The sequence below is a fragment of the Anser brachyrhynchus genome (genome assembly GCF_964034855.1).
Source record: "Anser brachyrhynchus genome assembly, chromosome: 15".
Classification (NCBI taxonomy): Eukaryota; Metazoa; Chordata; class Aves; order Anseriformes; family Anatidae; genus Anser; species Anser brachyrhynchus.
In genome coordinates this window covers 1079045-1100656 of record NC_137733.1, presented here as the reverse complement: position 1 = coordinate 1100656, position 21612 = coordinate 1079045, and the positions used below count along the sequence as shown (strand labels likewise).

General features: G+C 39.7%; 2 long non-coding RNA genes across 10 annotated transcripts in view; both read left to right on the top strand.

Moving 5' to 3' along the window:
* The window catches only part of LOC308178402, an 88241-nt gene that overhangs the window by 15666 nt on the left and 50963 nt on the right, over positions 1–21612 (top strand). The gene's annotated exons all lie outside the window — the stretch shown is intronic.
* Positions 1285–20240, top strand: LOC308178403. Its single transcript, XR_013939735.1, has 3 exons — positions 1285–2721; positions 17552–17620; positions 19141–20240. It is a non-coding gene; the product is annotated as an uncharacterized lncRNA (long non-coding RNA).

The following is a 21612-nucleotide window of genomic DNA, read 5'->3' as shown; positions in this document are numbered from 1 at the left end:
AATGCTCTTACATTCTGACAGTCATGCAAGAAATACTCCTAAACACACTGTACACAGGGTACTAGACTTATATGCACCATTGATCATTCTCTTCAAAAGGTAGGGCAGTATGTCCTCTTTCATACACGCAAAACTCCACCTTGTAATCCACCCACTTCTAGAAGCACATCAAGCATGAACAGTATGAGCCCAGAGGGTCCATGTAAGAGAAAGTTGTTCCTTAAACACTGAAACGCATTTTAACTTTTAGCACAGAATCTCTGTTAAACCCACGGTAGCTATAATTGTGTTCTGTGTATACAGTTGGGAAGCTTTAATTTTCTAGTCTTAATCATGATTTTAAAGGCTGCATTGTGTTTATGCTTTGACATTTTAGAATATTAAAGTTTTACAAATGTGTAAATGGAGTTTTCTATCTGATTGTTTCTGCTTAATAACTTTTATCAAACAAGATGAATTTAGCAGGTCCGTCCTGCAGTATCTGCTTGCTCCTAGGGTACTGGTCTCTCAGCTGAAGCAGAATGAGTAAGTGATTTGTTTTACAGTGGATCAGAGGGGCTGGGAATTTGAATCTATTTCGACTTGCCTGCTTCAGTTCTTAGGACTCACACTACATACTACATACACGTCAGTTAGTGTCTTTGTTTCTTATTTTATCTATCCTTTATAATCCTCTTCGTAGTAAATGGAGAAGAAAGAGAAGAAACAGATGTTGGTTTCTCAATTACTTAGGTCATTCACCAGGTATTTTGTGTCTCATGCCTACTAAGAACAGAGCAGACTATAATCATCTGCCTACATAGGAATGTTTGAATTAAGAATCAGAAAATTAATATGACTTCTTTAAACTAACCAGCAAATTGGAAGGATATAATAATTCCTGGGTTACACAGAAGGCTGCACGCAGTCTAACACCACACACCTACCATTCCTAAACTGTTGCTATCCTAAAATGAGAGATTGAATTTGTTAGGAAAAGCAATTTGTGCAATAGATAAATCACTCCAGAGTCAAATCTTACAAAGCAGAATCATTGATTCTGATCTAACATTATTATGATCAATGACTCATTTCTCTTCTGGGTTTAAAAAGACAATCCCACAATAGCATTGGTCATTCTGCATCAGTGGTAGGCAGGGCTAGTTCTTCACTGTGGCATCTGTTTCATACGTCTCTTCCTAGCAGCTCTCATCACATTAGAGAAGATTTGCACAGGTGAGATGTAAAACTCTCGCTGAGCTTTGTCAGTTGTACCAAGCTCCCAAGCTCTTGCAATTGTCAGCTTGAGGGGTTTCCTTCAGAGGCTGGGCAAAAAAATAGAGTAAGCAGAATAACATTTTCCCTTGACCTTTCATGGTTTTTGTGAGCTTTGCTCACAAAATGTTGTTATGACTGGAGGAAGGGTGGGAGAGTTGCTTTCTATGGCAATAAATCTGTTATGAAAACAAATCTCTCAGTGCTTCCATGTATGGAATAAGGTTAACATATGTGCTCCAGTGTATCTCTGTCTCTCTGTTCTGTTGTGCTTAATACAAAACTGAGGTGACATTTTCTGCTCCTGTGGTTCTTTACTTTTTTACTTATTTGTGCGTCTCCTTCTGGCCCTTTGTTCCGTGACATTTTTAGCTATCAGCCTCACTGGCCTTTTTCTCTGTCTTGTGTGCTGAGATGATAGTTGCTACTTTATTTTCCTACTTGTGAATGAACTTTTTTTCCATAGACTCAACTGAAACAAAAGATGCTGATTAAGATGTAATCTTCATCTTTTTATTGCTTGAGTAGTTATTCCCTACTCTGCACTGGGTCATCCTTTGATTCTTGATTTTCTATCACCTGTACACCACCTCCATGTTAATAGCAGGTCCTTGCATTTTCTTCAAAGATTATTTTCTGCTATTTCCTCATGCCTTCTCTGTCTAGTTTATAAGCTTACTCTTCGGTAGTCTTGAGGTCTAAAACTGTGGCTGAATGTAACCTGAAATTCACACATTTGCCAGTCTCCTATGGCTGCTCAGGAGTATCTTAATATAAATTTCCCTTTAGGAATTTTAATTTAATCTTATCATCAAGGTCTGGATAAGTCAGCTTTTATCACCCCCTTGGAAAAGAGGAAGTGTTTTTCAAGTCACCTTTGGGGACAAGGCTGGAAGTGTTAAAAGGCTACAGTTACAAAGATTAGTACTGGGGTTAAATACAGCCCTTTGTCCATCTAGAGTACTAGCTAGCTATGGTGGTTTTTTTTTTATATGTTAGTTTTATTGGGTTGGTACAATATCTATCTTCCTGATTCTTTTTTTCCTCACTAAATAATGTTTACAAGTGATTCTGAGAGAAAAGTAGGAATTTCTAGATGTTTTATCAGTGGTGCCTGAAAAAAGGTACATCTTTTGTAAGCTAGTAACTTGTATTACTGTCTGGACTAGGTGAATGAGGGTACAGAGAAGGGTAATCCTGCTACCATATGGCATGGGCCATTCAATTTAGCTCTGGACCTGGGATATTGAGTTCTTGTTGGTTGAAATCTAAACAGGTGCAGCTCCTATGCTATTAGGGGGTGCCCCAGCTGACTAGTATAAATCTATCAGGGCACACTTAAATTTGTTATAGGGTGTATGGGGGAGCATCTTAAAAGTATCTGGCTTGAGCTGGCCAGAGGAATGCTGCTGTGGTAGTTAAATGCCTTTTTTGTTTTGTTAGTCTCATACAGGGAGTGCTTAAAAGGTAGGCACATGATGGTAATGTTCTATTAGAATTGAAGCTTAAGCAAAGACTGTTTGCTTGTAGATTCAGAAACAAAAGCTTTCATTTCCTCTGATCAGGGAAAAAAATCTCTGGGATACTTCCTAAGCACGTAATGAAAGAGCCATGCACAGAAATTGTCTGTGCTATCTGTGAAGCCAGTCCTCTTCTGTGATAACATAGCCACTTGTTGCGCTGATGTTTTACTTAACAAATAATTGACCTAAATCAAGTCAGAAGTTTGCTATTATCTCTCAATATTGGTGATGCAGTACAATATGAAAACACAGGGGTTCTGAAAGTTGCTTTGCTGCCAACGCCTTCTTGAAAGAACCAACTTTATAGCATAATTAAGGTATTTAAAATTATGATCTGCTTCTTTTTTCTAGAACAGTTACAGGCATGCATAAACTTACATCTACACAAGAATAGGAGGGTGGAGAAAGCTATACCTTGGACAAATGCATGTCAAATGCTATTAGTTTCTGGAGAGCTCTGTTGGGTGGCTTGAGGCAGTAGAGAACAGTGTCTAAACACGTCCAAAGTCAAACAGGCATTGAGAACTGCCAGGTATTTAGGAGATGGTGACAAGTAATGCCCCAGAAATATTGTACTTGGGGAAATTCTCCCTAATGGAGGAAAATGGAAAAGTTGCAGTTCATCTGTAACTTTGGTAACATAGTGGTCCCTGAAATCCTGCCTTCTCCAGGCCTGGGTTGTTGTTTGATCCTTTCCCTGGAGGGAAGGGAGGGAATATTCCTTGCCGCCTTACGCTTCTATTTAGTTGAAAGGTAGAAGCTTTTTCTATATTTTCTCAGTCATTCTGTTTTTTTATTGTTGTTTTTCCACCTCACAAACAGGGCAAGTTAGCCTGTGTCAGTGCTCTCTTACAACCTTGCAGGACTGCTGTAGTTGCATTAAAGCCTTGCAGAAGGTGCTGGAAGGTAAAGGTCTTGTCCTTATAGGCCTCTAGTGTATGTGGAAGCCGTTGTAGTTTGCAGATCAAAACAGAATTTAGGTGTTGTGAAAATAAGGACTTAACAATGCTTTGTAGGTGCAAATGGTTGTGGGTTTGGTGGGATGTAGTAACGTTCTATCATTAGCATTTAAATTGCTCAAGCAGTTCAAAAGCCATATGGGATTTCTAAATCGTTCCTGAAAGAGTATGTGAAGTCTGCTGTATTGAGTCACTTATCCACTGTGTTCTCATCTGAGTTTCCCCATTACTCTCATCCGTTGATGTTATTTGTCTTAGGATACTTCATCCAGTTCAGGATGTCATTGCAGAAGTCCCTGGGGAGCTCTTTACCATGTCTTCAGAAAATGTTGCATTGGTTCTCAGCATGCAGGCTTTTTACTCTAGGTGCATTTCTCTGTCCTGTTCTAACAAGCTTTGTCTTCTTCAAACACAGTATGAATCGAATGGAGACTGGATTTTTGTGTCAATCCTCCCAGTGGACCCCAGATCACAGTGGTTTATAGCAGTTCTTGGGCACATGTACCTAATGTTGCAGTACTTGTTCAGCCTGAGAGGCTGATGTCACAGAGAGGTACCTCCAGTTACCTCGAAAAGGTATCTGTTCCTCTCCCTCTTTACCCACGTCCTGTTTCATTAGATGCGTGACTTTCTTCTAACCAAGCTCTGTTGGTGCGGTTTAGTAGGAAGCTAATGCTGCCCTTTCAGTAAAGAAGCTCTGATTTTTACTTTTTTTAAATCTACTTAGAATACCAGCTACATTTAATCCTGTCTTTACTTTAAACATGTTTGACTCAACCCAGTAAGAACAGCTTTCTATTTAAGCACCAGAAGGACACAAATTTGAAAGATTCTAGAGCTGTTTCTTCTTCACATATTCTCTTTACATATGTGATCTAGCTATCTTTTAAAATAGTCTGTTTCCCATATGTGAGAAGAGCAGAACTTTAGTCAATGTATTAGGAAGACTATACTGAAGTCCAAAAAGATCTGGAGTCTTTGGGAGCTTTGAGCCTTTTATGTTATTGAAGTCTGAGAGAACCATATCAAGCACTTTATTCTCCTTTCATTGTGAGCCTATTTCATAGTCTCGTAAATTAAAACTGAGAAAATGTTCCTGTATCCTTGCTCTTCCTGTGTTAACTACATATAACCTGCTGCCAACATTGTGAATTCTTTTCTCAATTTATCTATATGTTTCCAGCAACATGTTTCCATCCTCACTTAATTGCAAGAATACATACTTGGTTTGTCTTGCGCTTAACCTATAAAACTTGTCTAACTTCCCCTCCTCCCAGGTTTGCATGGTTAGCTGCTGACTTCTTGTCCCAGGAGTTACAGCCCAGGAGTGAAGCACTTATCATGTTTGCTGAAACTCAGCTCAGATGAAACCCCTTAAACTGGCTCAGTGGACAACTCAAGCACCTCCCTGCCTTGCTGCAGAACCAGGCACTGAGCTGGCCCTGGCAGCAGCCTCAGAATAAACAAGGGGTGAAAAGGGACCTGGGACACTGAGGTAGGAATGAAAGAACAGTAGATAGTGAGTCCATGGAGGTACAAAACAGTACTCGTTTTCTCCAGTGAGGCTTTACTGTAAACATGGTGCTTCTACTTGCTAGGACTGCTATCAGCACTTTAAAAACCAGCTTCTTCTTTGGAGTAAGATGCGCTTACTGCCTGCTTCAGGCTCTAACTTAATCAAAACATGCATAGCAAGAGCGCTGTCTCTTTTTTTTTTTTTTTTTTTTTTTTGCAAACCATAAGGTACTCTACAGTGTCAGTATAAGTTCTTCAGCCCCGGACCATGCTGCTTTATGTTAGCAATGTGTATTTGCAAACTATTACACCTGAGCACAATGACCCCAGTCACCCCAATTAGACAAAATTACAATACATACAAGTATTAATAAATAAGAGTCCATATATGAGTGAGGGCTGTTGTGAAGTTCTGAGTCCATGTTTGTGTGCATTTTAAATGCCCTCAAATGCTCATCACATTCTGTACAAGATGATTCACTTTTTTCCAACCACTTCAATATTGTACATATGGAATCTGTTGTATATTGTCAGCCAGTACTGTACAGTGTTTCATCCACTTGTATATATAAGCCATGACGAGTCTTTCAGCCATTGCTGTAATGTCCTTACTTCTGCAGTGTTCTCAGGAGACTGAAAGCAAAGCTGTAGGACTTTGGTATTTTATCTTGTAATCCTAATAAATGATCTGATTTATATATTAAACCTTATTGCAGTAGGTGCAGCAAAAACAGATTATTATCTAATGCTGTATTAACTTTGACAATTTAACTTCAGAGTGCTCAGCTTGTGATCCTAAAATTCTCTTCATTTTTGAGATTTTTAGGTTTTGGAGTCTTTCGGACTTAGAAAGATGGTATTGGAGCTCTTTGTCCTCTGCAAGTTTTGACAGTCACACTTGTGGAAGGTAAAAGCTTTTCCCTGTGATGCAAGGCCTTCTCATCTGCCTTAACCTTTCAGTGTTTGGCAAATGGGATTAAAGCTTTTACATGCATCAAAACAGAAGTTTTAAAGTAAGCAACTGTCAATAAACCTGTTGGCTGTTGTTTCAGAACTTTCACAACGGTTTATAGATTGCTATGGCTGATTGGCAGAGCTCTCTGAATTCTTCAGGAGGGTGGAATTGGAACCCAAACTAGTGGGTGTGTTCAGAAAGAAGGAGCGGGGGCCAGGAGATGTGCATCTTCTCATTTGTTCTGACATATATCCTGGAACTACAGCAAACTCTCACTTCTACTCAAACCTCTGGTTGTTACAGTGTTTGGACTCTTTTTATCTGTGCTATAACTGATAGGAACATCCACTTTCAGATTAAGTTTGTTTTTCTGTGTGACTAGCTGTTGCTATCAGCTTCCTTTGCCTTATATTTGGCACAAGTCAAGCGCTTAGAACTTCTTGTAGCTTTGTGCAAACAGGGAAATCACAAATACCTGCCATAAATCAAGGCATAGCATAGTGAAACAATTAATGGTGAATCACTTGTGTTGTGTAAACATAAGCTCCCAACGTGGGGACTGATTGAACTCATTGGAGAGCCATTCCCATCACCCTCCTCCTTCATGTGCACCTAAAACCAGCCTGACAGGTGAGAAACAGGCTTTCTGGTGGTGTTTTGTTTTTTTTTTGCCTTCTTTGATAGTGCCTGCAGCTCTGCCAGGTGTAAGGTGTGGCTGCATGGGAGCTGAGCTGCCTTGTGCTGAAGTTGTTTATCTTTGCGGCGCTTACCAACTGGTAGTAGGCAACTCTGAGCTTAGGCACTGCTCAAAGACCTGTGGTCAAAGCAGCCCAGTTTGCCCTTGTATCAGTTAATGCTGAATAATTAAACCCATAATGGAGAAATAAAGACTTGTCCCTTTTGGAATATGCTTTTCTCCTAATGGCTAACTGTAAAGATAGTATTCTCCTTTAAAATCTGATGCAATAACACGCTCAACCCTTCCAAAAACAGCTGTTGCTTTGTGAACTTCTTCTATTCTCACTGTTTTCTATATATTCAGAGTAGCAGTGGTGATGTTTTGGTGTTTCCTTGTGCTTTGTTTGTTTGGGGGGTGGGGGGGACTATCACAGATATTCTGCCTCGAGGGCCTTATTTCAGAACTATGTCTGGTAGTACAGTCAGCTGAAAAGCTATTTCTCTATACTGAACGTGGAACTAAAATGCTGTAGTAGCTTTACTATTGAATGGGATATTTGCATGTGCCGGCAGATACTGGAATGCAAACTCCTATTTCATAAACAAATGCAGATTTGATATAAACAGGTTCCCAGTTCTAGAAAAGGTTTTGTTGTGCTAATGGCAGTGAGGACAGCAAACACTTTAATGTCTCTCTGTTGTAACTTCGTAACTTCTGGGTTGTTTGTGTCCTGTCTTCCCCCAGTCTCTTTTTTTTTGTGTGTTGTGGAAAGATAGGATTACATGAGCAAGTTTTCATTTAAGAAAAGCATTTCATCTGGCTTCTCAAGAATGTGAGGAAGCCATTCTTATGGGTTCATCCAGTAGGTAAAAATATAAATTCACTTATGAGAGTACTTCATATATGCAATACAGAAAACTGCAGGAGCCTGTTTCTTTGAAATCTTGAATGCAGTGTAGTGCCTTTAAGACCTTGAACTTGTGGTGGAATAGTAATATAGGCTCTTCTGGGGAATTTTGCTTTACCTATTTTTTTTTTAACCTTTGCTTTTGCTAATGACTTTATCTAAAATGACTGCTTTACATAAAGTACAGGAGGGAAAATACTGAGTTGTGAAAATTCAAATCATTTTGTGAGAACAAACTGTTTACTTGACCTCTTTAATGAGAAAGATCTCATTCAACTGAGAAGAATCCTGCTGTTACATGTCCTGCTGTCCAGTGAATTTGGGTATCCTCAGGTCTCCTCCCATAGTTCTGTTGGCAGCCTTGCCTCCTGACTTGCAGTAAGTTTTTATTCTTTCCTACTGAAGTTGTTTCATTTCTTATCTGTTGAATATTCTTCAGGACAGAACTGAGACTGACTGTGTGCTGCTTAGGCAACTCCCCTGGTTCAAATTCCTGTGCTGCCATTCATAGCATGCGCCTGGTATTTGCCAAGTCGTTTGGTTGTTGAATAGAGACAGGCTGAGGACAGAGCTTTTGTTTGGAATTGTGCAGTCGAATTCACATTTTATCCTTACCTCTATGCATCCAGTCTCTGAGGCTGCTTAACATTCTAGGGTGGATCAGCATATACATGATTTTCTTCTCCAGTCCTTCATTTAAAAAAAACTTTGCAACATCTGTTTTATCTGCATAGAGAACAGGTTGGTATACAAATCACCTGGAGTTATGGAATAAAATATGTCATCAGAACTTAATTCTATACTTTTGTACTTCAGCAGAGGATCAGAGTGCTGAATATGCAAACTTCTTACAATGCTAGCTTTCAAGTTCATAAAAGTAATAGCTATTGCTGGTTTTCTTCTTAATTGAAGTCATGTGGTAGAATATGCTCAATAAGTTAGGTCTGCACGATGCTTTCTGCCTTCCAAGAAAGATGCAATCTGTTTTAATAGCTTTAAACTCTCTGTCAAGAGGACCTGCCAATGAGCTGTTTTATAGATTTCAACATTTCCATTTTGCAGTTTTCCATAAGATACTGATTTTTTTTTCCTTTTCTTGGATACGTACAAGTCACACACTTGAAATGAAACCAAAGTTAAAGGTCTATTAAAAGCTGAATTGAACTGGATTGTCTGCTTTCAGTTTGTTGCTTCCTTCTCTGATGATCAAACTTTAATCAAACTCTGTTTCAAGCTAACAACAGGCCTACAAATCAGTGTTTTGTGTAGTGGTCTGCTTACGCTCATTTGAGGAAGAGACAAGTGTACGTTCTGTCTCTTAGGGCTCTTCTTTACTTCAGTAAAGACAATTGGTTGCCAAAGTCTTAGTTCTTGTTCTACATCACTTTATTCAAAACTGGGAGAAAAAGAACACATTTTATGTAATGTTTCACTAAAATCCACAGATCAAGTGTTTTTTATCTAGGGAGAAGATGGCGAAGATATTAGTGTGAAGGAAAAACGTATCACATGTTGACACTGACACTTTGATTATACTTAAAGTTAACTAGAAGTTAAATACATTTAAGTTAATATATAAACCATATAAATATTATAAATCTATTGTATAAATATACTTATATGATGTAAGTTAAAGCACCCTATTTTATCATTAATATTAAAACTCTAAGTGGGTAGCAGGGTTGTTCTACTGCACTGTAAAATGTTTTTATTTAGAGAAGACTTGAGAGAAAATTCAAAGGAAATGTTTATATTTATCACAAATGAGTGAGAATCCCACAAAATATTACTCTTTTTCTAAGTCAGAAATTTTTTTTGTGGGGTTATTCATAACTAAATGTGCCTGTATTTTGAGATGCTCAGCAAGATACAAGCCTAACTTATCTATATGCACATAAACAGAATTAATCCCAACCATAGGGCGTTCCGTAGCTGTATGAGAGGATGCCAGACTTACTTATTCTTCTGTTTCAATGCTTTCTATGAAAATAGATTTAAAAATCCTGAAGCTTAGAATGAAATTTGAGTTTGGCCATAGCCAATTCCATATTCAGAAACTTCGTTCTTCAGGGTAAGCCCATATTTTTCTCCAAAAATTGGTGTGTTCCACCTACTGTACCTTAGGCTGAAATTGCTTTTCACTATTGAAGACTTACAAGACTTACTCTGGTGGAAAGTTATGACACAGCAATAATTTAAACAACCTGTAGTGTTAGGGCTTTTTGCTTGAAAAGATAGTCTCACCAGTTTCTGCTGTGATAATTTTAGTGTCACTCACTGCCTTCCTTTTTAGACGAGAAGAACTGGAAAAGATGAAATAATAAAGGTCAGTGTTCTGGGCCCATAAGTTACTCTGCTGGGCAGACAGCTGCAGGCAGTGCTGCCAGACTCTTCCCCGCCTTCTGATTTCCTAAGAACAAATGATGGTTGGAATTCCTGTTTCTATGCAAGTGCTATAAAGAAGAAAAGTGAAGGTTGAGTTTGTGCAGTTCAATGGGTGGCCATGTGGCCCACACCTGCTCATGAGACTGTAGTGCCAAGAAACATTCAGCTGATTCCAGTTACTGCTATCAAGGAATCAGAGTTAATAGACATGTGAAATTACAAACATCTAACCTTAAGCATCCCACTGTGTAATGCACAGGGCTCTGAATGAATATAAACAACACTCACATGCCTGCAGCTATCCATTTTGCTGGGTGTTTTGTCCTATTTATTGGTTAAGTGGTAGCAATAGGCAAAAGACAGAAATGGGTAATAGTTGATTAGTTATAAACTGCACAACACATAATGCAGTAATAACTTGTAAATAATGCTAGAAGATGACTTCTAACCTGTTATTTAGACTGTGACATCTAAAAGTGCCTTGTTTCATTGTCAGTCTCCTTAACCCAGACAGCTTCCAAAGTACTGTCAGCCTTCTGCCATCTGTAGTTTCTGGTAGTGTCCAGGCCTGTCAGGTCAAGCTTTCTTTCTTGCTGAAGCCAGTGACTGGCTCCCATGTGTGCTGTAAAGACAATTTTTGGTTGTGTGTGTGTATCAACTGAAGGACTGGCTTAAACAGCAGCTATGCAATTCCTGAAGGTGTTATTATCAAGACTCCTACTGGCTGGTTTGTTGGTAATAACTTCATGGCAGAAATTGTCTGTAATTACAGAAGAGGGAAGAGCTTCTTGCTGCTTGCCAAAGCTCCTTCAAAATGCTCCAGTCATAAACTTAATACAGATATTTGTTCCGAAACAAAGATTAATTTGAACCCCACGGTAAAGAAACTGAAGCCATGTGTAGCAGTGCCACCTAGTGTAGTCTGTCAATCCTTGGTTTTCAGGGTTAACAGATTTTACTCCTATTGTGTCTTGAGTCTATCTATAATGGTCCAGAAAACAAGCATCTGTATTGCAAAAAGGGTTTTAAAGGTGGTTCTCCTGAAATCCAGGTCAGAATATCTCCTTCATGAAACTATCTCTTAAATGTCTTCCTGCTTTGTTTCATTCTCTGCATAACCAATGACAAAATACTTTGAAGTAATCCATATGCAAGAGGCTATTTCCTTGTTGTCCAGTTTAGCTTTTAAAATGAAGCAGAAAGGTAGGATGAAGCCATGGTCTGACACTAAATACCAGCTTGATTTTGCTGACATTTATTGAGGATCACTAATACTTTGTAAGATTACTTGTGGAATAAAGTACCTTACTTACTGTGGCCCAAGTTGGTAGAATTTTCATGCCACTCTACGTAAAACCCAGTTTGGGAAGTAGTGGAGTAGAAATAAGGATTAAATTGTAGGCTTCAAACAATAAATGGTTTGTCCTCTGAGAATTCTGAAAAGAAATGGGTTTAAACTTGCTGTGGTTCTTAGCAAATTGCTGTAATTTATAACTCTCAGCCTAACAGCTGTTCTTGCTGTTAAGCTTTGGCTCCTCAATGACTACAGATATCCTCCACAAGTCTGAACCTTGTTATGACAAATCAAGCCATTGAGTGGAGTTTTTATTTTCACTGCAATGCCTCTACCAACTAACTAATGAAATCTAGATGAGTTTATCTGGATCTTTGCCAGTTTTAAGGAAGCAGGTTTACTTCTCTTTACTTTTCTAACCTCGAGGAAGTGCATCACTGCAGCTGGACCTGCTGGGATTTGCTTGCTTTTTCTGGATTCCCAAAGGAAACACTCTCAGCCAAAGTTAGAAATTGCAGGAGGACAAAAGGTATGATTGCTGGACTGATGGACTGGCACAGGATTTGCATTGTTTGGCATTCTGACTTAGCTACCGAAACTTTTCCAGTGTAGAATTGCTTATCTAGTGCTGATTTGTTAGAGACAGGCACTTGTGAGGCCCACCCATGGACCATGGAAGGTCCTGTCTTGAGATCAGGTGTGCAGGTACACATTCTTTCCATCTACTGATCCCAGCCATGCATGGGGAGAGTTCTGCCAACAGGATATTTGAAGGAAAGATTGATAAGAAAGGCTATGAAGGTTATAGATCTACTGTTACCCCAAATCTCCTGAGTGAATAACTTACAAGATATTGATCCTCAGAATACTGGAATGTCCTGCAGGACAAACTGCTCAAAGATATCTCAAGATGCTATAGCCCTTGAGTTCTTCCTTTGAAGGCAAAATTGTGTACAACACGGCATTGGTTACAGCCTGCTTACTTCATCTTCACCATGCTTACATCAGGAATGGTGGCCCTGGCACTAGAGTAATAGTAATTAATTTTATCTTTTCCTCCAGAAAACTCAACCGTGGACCTGAAAATTTAGGCACCCACTAAATTGTAATTGCCTATAAAGCGTAAAGGCGCAAACCTTCAGTCTTGCATGTACCTCAGTATGATTTTTTTGACCTAATTTGGGGCTTTTTTCTGTACTACTTTCATTAGGAGGATCTTGCATGCAGAAGCTCCTGAGCTGCATCCCCCCAAAGGGGATTATTGTTTAAGTTATTATCAGTGGAGAGAATAATCAGCGTTTCTAATTGACGTCAGTATTTCAATCAACTTGCATCCTATAGAACGACTTCTTAAAACTAGTAGTTCCAGTTCAATCCAGCAATGTAGGCAGTTCTGGAAGCCTTGAAGTGGGAGGGCATCCAGGTAGCTTCAAGTTTGTGAGCCTAATCTATATTCTAAAAGTACATGACATACTAAGATATGGGGAAGGGAGACCTGTGCTGTTGGTAAATGTGAATGTATTTGTTCTCATTCTGTGATTGCGATCAGTAACCTAGTGGGAAGTGGTGGTTTATACAGAAAAGCAGGTGACCTAGTTCTTCCCATCCTTCTATTAGTATGCTTCTGTGATGTGAGTTTTATTACCAACTAATACGGAAATGTTTGAGGGGACTAATTTAAATGGTGGTGTTGCATCACGTTTTTTTCCTGAGTTATGCAATAAAATGTTTTGGAAGTACAGCAGAGGTGGAGATGCTAATGGCAATGTCTTCCCACCACTGCTGTAGCCAACCTGGCTTGTTTTAGTAGCATAGTCTCAATTAGGTCCTTCTGCAGACCCCTTCAGGGCAGTCTTCTGCCACAGTCAGCAAAGCCAGTTGGCTTTGGAAGGCAATTGGGTTTCAAGCAATCTCATGGCTTTGCTTTTATTCCAAAGAGGCAACCACATCAAATAGTAAATGTATTCAGGTGGTTCTTCTAGACCTAGGGCTGACTTACAGATGCCAGACTGACATATGCAGTAAGCAGGAGTTGTGATTTGGCCCAAAGACAATCAAAATACACAGCAAGTGCTGCCTCCTAGAAGAGTCTGAAATTGTGACTGGCAGATATTCTATCTCACACTGGCCTTGCATTGCCAATGGCAGGACTCTAAGAGTTGTGAGGTGACGTTGTACAGAGGGCTGAGGTGGAGCATGGTGGTGTATAACTAGAATATTTTTATTTTGCAATAATAAAAGATTTTCCATGGAACCTACCAGGAATCTTACTCAAAGTTACCAACTTGCTAGGAATTTCTGAAAGCTAGAAAAACTTGCCTGCTCCCTTCCAGATGAGTGTTCTGCTCTGTCCATTTAAATCCTGCTGATGGTGTTCCCTCCTGTTCTGCTTTTCAAGTGAAAGCAAAATACCAATGTAATCTGCTCAGCAGTTGCTGAGCTTGATTATTTTTGAAGACTTTACAGGGAAAATTTAGATGTTGTATAGATGTGAAGGTGAAATGTGGCTGTGGTAGAGCTGAATCAGAGCAGAGCTCAATCTTTAAGGCAGTGACAGGCTTTAAACAGGGAACCTGTGTGGAGCTTTAACTCCTGCCACATGCAGCAAGAATAGCAGTGTTTCAAAACAGGCAGTCCTTTTCAAACTAACAGTTGCTTTCTGACTACAATTAAGGCAAAATTATGGGGAAAATGAATTGTCAATGCCTGCTTAACAGCTGTGCTTGAGTATTTCACAAGCAGATCAGAAGTCTGACTTGTAAGATATGTCCCCTCATGGTTCTCTGCATGAAGTTCAACACTTAGCAGTTAATTTCCAGGAAGCAGAATAAATGAATGATCTTTTGAGGCTACACTCACTTATTGATTTTTACAGGGGCTTCCCTGGAAGGAAATTGCTTCCCAGTCAAAACCAAATCAGCCACGTTGCCTTAAGGATGGTGTGAACTCTTCTGGATTTCAGTGATGATGGAGCAGGTGGTGATTAGTGGTGTTCAGTCAATGCCATATTTTATTGTATTACAGCATAAAATCTCAAAACATCTCTGGATTAATAAAAAGGAGAGAACATCCCATATACTTGATAAAGAAGTTAAGTTTTTGTACCAGATGAGGCTGGAAAATATCTGAAGCTGAAGATCACATTTTGCTTTCATGCTTATAAGCAAAACACAAGCAATTGGAAAACTAGACTACCGTATATAGCAAAAGACAAATATTGTCTGCCTGACTATTTGCAGCAGAAGTGGGTGTAAACAAAAGGAGACAGTGCCCATACCTAGAATGCATCTCTTTCCTGGCCAGCCTTTTTTTTTCCTCTGGCTGATGACTTGATAAGAAATGGTTATAAGATTTCAAGTTGACTTCATGGGTTGCAGCAGCTCCCTCTGTACTCAGCTGATCTATTGATCTATGACCTGAACGATCTGATTAAACTTTTCACAGTGAGCCTAGATATGGCAGTGATATTAGGACTGGACAGACTTATCTGAATATTGCCTTGGGCATCGATATTGTGTAGGCACAAAAATGAGAATTAGGTGAAGATGGATAAGTCCTCCCTCTGAGCAGGCATGACTTGCTTTCTATAATACCTGAGTCAGCTTTAAACCGCCTGACTTGGGTACAACTGTGCTTTGCTTTTATTTTACTTTCTGGCATTAGCATATCCTTAGTCACAGCATCTTGCTTTGAGATGCTACCATGCATTCCAATTGAGTATAATTTAACATTTAGATTTTTAGCTAAACTTAACATCCCCAGAGGCTTGAGTTTGAACACTTTTTAATTAAAGAATTATGATGGCAGGCAAACAGTATTTTTCCCAGGCTGTCTGCTGCTGATGCAAAGTGGCACACACTGCTTCTACTTAGCATAGGGTAATGCCCTACCAGAGGGGTTGCATGTTTCAGTGGCAGAGTCTGCATGGAGCTCCTTGATCGTTAGTCATCTGTGTAATGGGAACTATTTGAAGTCTTGGCTGCAAGTCTAAGGAACTACTAATTTAAAAAAAAAAAAAAACCCTCACACAAAAACTAGGATACAACACTAAGTTAAAGGACCAATCCCTATTCACATTAGGAGCTTAGGTGGCTGTATATAATGGTTGTGGCTATGATGGTGTTACCTTTATTGATGTAGTAGGCAGGGTGGAAGTATTTTTGACTCCTTTGTTGTGAATGGGTAACGTATAACTGCATCTCCACTTTCGTTAGTCAAGCACAGCTGTGTTTATTCTGAGTACAGAAGTCAACACTTCAGACTCCTGGAAGACATTCAAGGCTTTGCATGCTGTACAAAAAGTGTTTCAAATGAAATCTGTTTATTAAAAACAGCCTATCCCAGTTCCCTCTACAGAAAGTCAACAGCTGAGAGTCATGAAAGCTAAGCAGATGATAGTATGGGGGGAAAGAGGGAGAATGGTGAATAACAAAAATGCATGTGCAGGGTCATCTCACATGATCTCACTGAGATCCTTCAGTGAATAAAACATTGGGTTCAATGTTGGAGCCTTACTCATTAAGAAATGTTAGGTGCTCAGTCTCTGTGAAGGTGTTAGCTTGCTTGCTGGAAGATGGGTACACCCTGTCACTGCTCAGAAGAGAGAGGATGGGAGGTAACTCCCACTGTCTGTTCTAATATTTTAACCACAAGGACATCCCCTTGTCAGTAGAAATTCTACTGAAAAAAGTGCAGCTTTGTCAAAATGTGCACAAGATATAGAGCGAAAGGAGAAAAAAGTTAACAGAATGTACACAATCGTGAGCGTTGAGCTTGTTACATGTCTTGACAGTGCACTTAGGCTACAGAGGTGAGTAAAAGCAGTTGAGTCCAAGACCCATGGCCAGTCCCAAGTTGCAACAGTTCCATTTATACCTTCAGTCATTAGTTTATTTGCCTCTCCTCTTATAAGAGAAACTTCCCATTGTCGTGGGAAGTTCATTTTAATTTTCATGAAAAAATAATAGGATTTGGACTCGTACCTTCTACCACCGTGCCAGAGAGCCTTGAATGTAATTTGGTTAGCATTTACAGGAAATGTGAGCGAGTGCAATGATGAAGTATGCATAAGCACTAATAATGAAGTCACATTTTCCTGTCTTTGCTTTATTACTATCTTAGATCATTAAAAACACTGGCATATTTGGGGGGATAAAAGTAGTAATATTTATGCATCTGTCAGAAGCCTACCTACAAGTGAAGTTATCCACATTTAAAAAAAAAAAAAGGCAAACTAACTTAGAAATATTATGAGACTTCCCTAGATCACAAATAGGACATGTGTTTGGATTAATTTTCATTATCAACAATAAAGGTAACTAATCTAGTAGAGTGCTTTCCTGTGCTAGTGAATGCCTTCACTTCTCTACAAGTTATAGAAAAAGAAAAGTGACAGGAAGATCTCAATGTTAGATCTACAATAGACTAGAGCAGAGAATTAACTTAAGGAGTTTTTATCCTTTTGCTTTGCAATGCTTCTGGTGACTAGGTAAGTATGGCAATTTTCATAACTCTTCTGTTCTTCTCTTCTAAGCTTATTAGCTAGTGAAGTTCCTCTAATGGGTTCTCCTGAAACTCTACAGTTCTTTAAAATGTAAGCAGTTGACATCTTTTAAGACAACAGAATGCAAAAATAAAATATTTGTCATGCGTACTTAAGGAAGTAACTTTGAGGTTTTGAACTTGGATTTTTGTTTCTGCTTATTGTTGTAAATTGACCAGCCAGTGCACAGTTCCAGTTCATTATGCTGATGTATGGGATGTGTTGAGAAACTCTGGATATTGTTTTTGAAACTGGGGCCTAAGCACTTCCCAAATTTCATCATTGCTTCCCAGGAGAGAGCAGTGCAAAGAACTATACAGAAGATTACTGGTAGCCTTTTGTTCAACCTGAATGCATTCAGTCTCCAACAGCACTGATTCTGCCTTGATTTTAATGCATTAATGCATATTTCTATTGCTTTATGGCAGTGCCGTGACCTGTGCTGATCATTCTGAAAGCTCTGTCTAGGCCAATTAAAATCATTACTAGATTTTAGTAAGTTAACGTGAAACTAATGTTCAATGTTCAAATGTTCTAGGAGATGGAAGGAAATAGAAGATAAATTAGCTGCAACTAATCTCCGTTGCATGGCTGCCTTGAAAATCAAGTGAGATTTTTGAAAGAGGTGATGTAATTTGGAAGGTGGGAGGTCAGTGCTGGGAAGGGGAAGAGGTAGGGGTACTTATTTTTGCTTTACTTGTATCTTAAAAGAATTAAGCCCTTTGCTGATCAAAAGAAGCAGATGGCTGGTGTTAACGTGTTTTGTTTTTTTCTTTGCAGTTCATTGTTAATCAGGACTATATTTGAAAAAAGCTTTGCATGTGTTGGGAAAGAAAATGTTGGCACTTCAGTACAACCATATATTTACAGTCTTGGTTCCTTTTGCATCTTTATAAACCTGCGTGATGGGGCTGAGCACTAAAGCCTCAAGATAAAAGGTTTCTTACATTCCACTTCTGTGTGGGTGTGGGGGGCCCTTGACTGCCAAGGAAAGCATCTAGGACTTAGCAATGGTGGTTAGCAGGGGATCACTGGTAGAACAGGGATGGTGCCAATTAGATTCATGCACTCAAGATTGTTTTGCAATCAAGTCACTGCCTGAGCCTTCTGACTTAGGCTGAGAGACTTGGGCTCGACTTTCTGAAAAAATCAGAAGCTGAGAATGTCCCTATTGACCTGCAAAGCCCCAGGAAGACTTTGCTTAAAGACACAAGCATTTGAAAATGTGCCAGCTAACGAAATGAAAGACCACCTGGAATGGAGACAGGGAGCCTACTGTTTGTGTGCTCCTATCCAGCAGTCTTGTTACCAGCTGCAGGAGGGTTTCTGACATGTCCTGCCTGCTTTACAGCATAATGAAAGAGGTTTTGCTTTTTAACAAATACCTCCTTTTTTATAATGCTTGTCCACCTCCAATTTTCTCTACATAAAGAAGATGGAAACTTCTTATGTTCCCCGGGGAAAGGTCACTAAGTGTGCACCAATTACTACAAAAGCATTTAAAAATTTGAACTTATATTTAAATTTCTTCTTTACATAAAACTATTTTCTTCAGTACAAAAAAAAGCTGTGATAGAACAAAGTTTAAAATAAATCCAGTTGCTCACAGTAATTACCCAGAATAGGTTATTGCCAGTACAAATGCAAAGTCTAGGATCTATGGAAACATCTTAACATGTTACTTCTGTCACCCAGAAAGACCATGTTCTTCTGCCTCTACTCCACTCCATGCTTTCTGCTATACAAAATGAATTTTAACTTTGACAAACTGCTTCCAGATTTCATTTTTGCTTTTAAATACTTAGTTCAATTAAAAATGCATTTTTAACACAGCACTTAAATTCAGCAGCTGAAGGGAATGGGTTCTACTTTCATTAATTTCATTAGCATCGTAGAGTTAATTTTCATTTTTGTATTTCTTTGCTTACCTTTCAGATTTTTTTACTTTAAGTAGAATTTTACTGTTTGATTAAATATACTACCTTGATTCCGTTAGTATACAGCAACTTCTTCCAGTTGGTGTATTCTTTAATGAGGTGTATTCTTTAATGAACTTGCTAAAGTGACAGTTTTAGTGCCTCTTTCAGATTCCTTTGACGCTGTCTCTATGTTGCTGCTGTTGAACAGGAAAAAAAAATCAGGCAGCGGTTTGGATACTGAGGTCTTCAGAGAATACCAAATGGAGGACGTACAGTAGTTGGCCTCTGCTACCAGTTCCTAGTTGGACAGCGGAAAAAAAACTCCAAGAGCAACTGAAATGAGAACACAATAAAACCTTAAATCACTGTAGGCTCGGTACCTCAATGGACATCTGAACTGCAATTTTAAAAATGTAATGTTTTAAACAGAACTGTATCAATCACTGTCCCTTTGTGATGTGATTGCATTGTCAAAATAAATGAAATGTTTGTAACCTGCATGCTATAAAGGAAAATTCAACCAGTTGCCAGTGAAAACAAATTGCAGTGCAGTGAGATAGAATATACTCCCTCATACTCCCTCTCAAGATTAAGTAGTTGCTGTCAAAAACATCAGAACAGGCTCATTTAAGTCTCCAGGGCACAAGGGAAGATTAAGGGCCTATATTAAATGTAATAACTTTCATTGACTGAATAAGAAAGAATGCTCTTTTCTTTACCAGAGCTGTGACCCATCTTCTTCCATGGGCTCTTAGGCAACTTCCTCCATCAGTCCTGTTCCACCTCCACTGAGGAAATGATGCATCTCATTACTGTCTCTTTTCTAGTACATGGCTGTAGCAAACAGTTCTCATATTACCACCAGCAGCTAGATCCCGTTTTCCCAATGCTGTTCTTAAAAGCTAGCCAGTTATGCGTCTGATGGTTTTGGACTATCAAAGGCAGAAGCTGCTGTGTACCAAAAAGAACCCAGTGAATTTCCTTGTATCTTTCTAACATTTTTTAAATGGCTATGAGATCAGCATGTTCAATTATTTCTTATTCTTCCTGCCTCTTTGCCAGGTTCATTCTGTATAAAACTACTGTATTGAGTCCGTTCATGCAGATACTTTACTAAGTGTATAGAAATATTGCAAAGATTTCTGGTTGATGTTCTCCTTTATTAGTGAACTAGTAAATAGCTTTAGATGTACTCTTCTCCTGAGTGACAGAACTACATACCAGAGATGTGTTCTCCTACCATCTTTGTTTCTATACAGAAAAAAAAGTTTGATTATTAAATAAAAATGCTACAAAACCTTTGTCAAATTTTGTTTTCCATGAACAGAGGCCTCCTCAAGGAATGTTTACCTTACTGCTGTCTTGGCCCCCTTGAACACAAATCCATACCAGGCCCAAGACACGAGTGATAACCTTCCACAGGATTAGTACAAGTGCCTAAATGCTCAGAGCTCCAGCAATGGCTGCACTCTGCGGGAACCAAGAAACTGCCGGGTGAAACCATGGCAGGGCTTAGATGGAAGGGAAGTGACTTTGTCAAGAACAGACTCAGCCTATGAATAAGGGAAAAGTAACTGGTTGTATAGGGCAACTGGTTGTATATATGGGCAACAAACAGGAGGAGCTGGAAGCCATCGTGCAGCGGGAAGGCTATGACTTGGTTGCCATCACGGAAACATGGTGGGACCACTCTCATGACTGGAGTGCTGCAATGTCTGGCTATAGGCTCTTCAGAAGGGACAGGCAGCACAGAAGGGGTGGTGGTGTGGCTCTCTATATTAGAGAGTGTTTAGATGTTGAGGAACTCGAGGCTGGGAATGATAAGGTTGAGTCCCTGTGGGTTAGGATCAGAGGGAAGGCCAGCAAGGCAAGCATTCTGGTGGGGGTCTGTTATAGACCACCGAACCAGGATGAGGAGACTGATGAGGAGTTCTACAGGCAGCTGGCAGAAGCCGCGAAATCGTCAGCGCTTGTTCTCGTGGGGGACTTCAACTTCCCAGACATCCTGGAAGCACAACACAGCCCAGAGAAAGCAGTCTGGGAGGTTTCTGGAGAGCGTGGAAGATAGCTTCCTGACGCAGCTGGTTAGAGAGCCTACCAGGAGAGGTGTCCCGCTAGACCTTCTGTTCACAAACAGTGATGGACTGGTGGGAGATGTGGTGGTCAAGAGCTGTCTTGGGCAGAGTGACCACGAAATGGTTCAGTTCTCTATTCTTGGCGAAGTCAGGAAGGGGACCAGTAAAACCGCTGTCTTAGACTTCTGGAGGGCTGACTTTGAGCTGTTCAGGACACTGGTTGGCAGAGTCCCTTGGGAGGAGGTTCTGAAGGGCAAAGGAGTCCAGGAAGGCTGGGCACTCCTCAAGAAGGAAATCTTAATGGCTCAGGAGCGGTCTGTCCCCACGTGCCCAAAGATGAGCCGACGCGGAACTAGACCGGCCTGACTGAGCAGAGAGCTGGGGCTCGAGCTTAGGAGAAAAAGGAGGGTTTATAATCTTTGGAAAAGAGGGCGGGCTACTCAAGAGGACTTTAAGGATGTTGCGAGGCTGTGCAGGGACAAAATTAGAAAGGCCAAAGCTCATCTGGAGCTCAATCTGGCTACTGCCGTTAAAGATAACAAAAAACGTTTTTACAAATACATGAACGCAAAAAGGAGGACTAAGGAGAATCTCCATCCTTTACT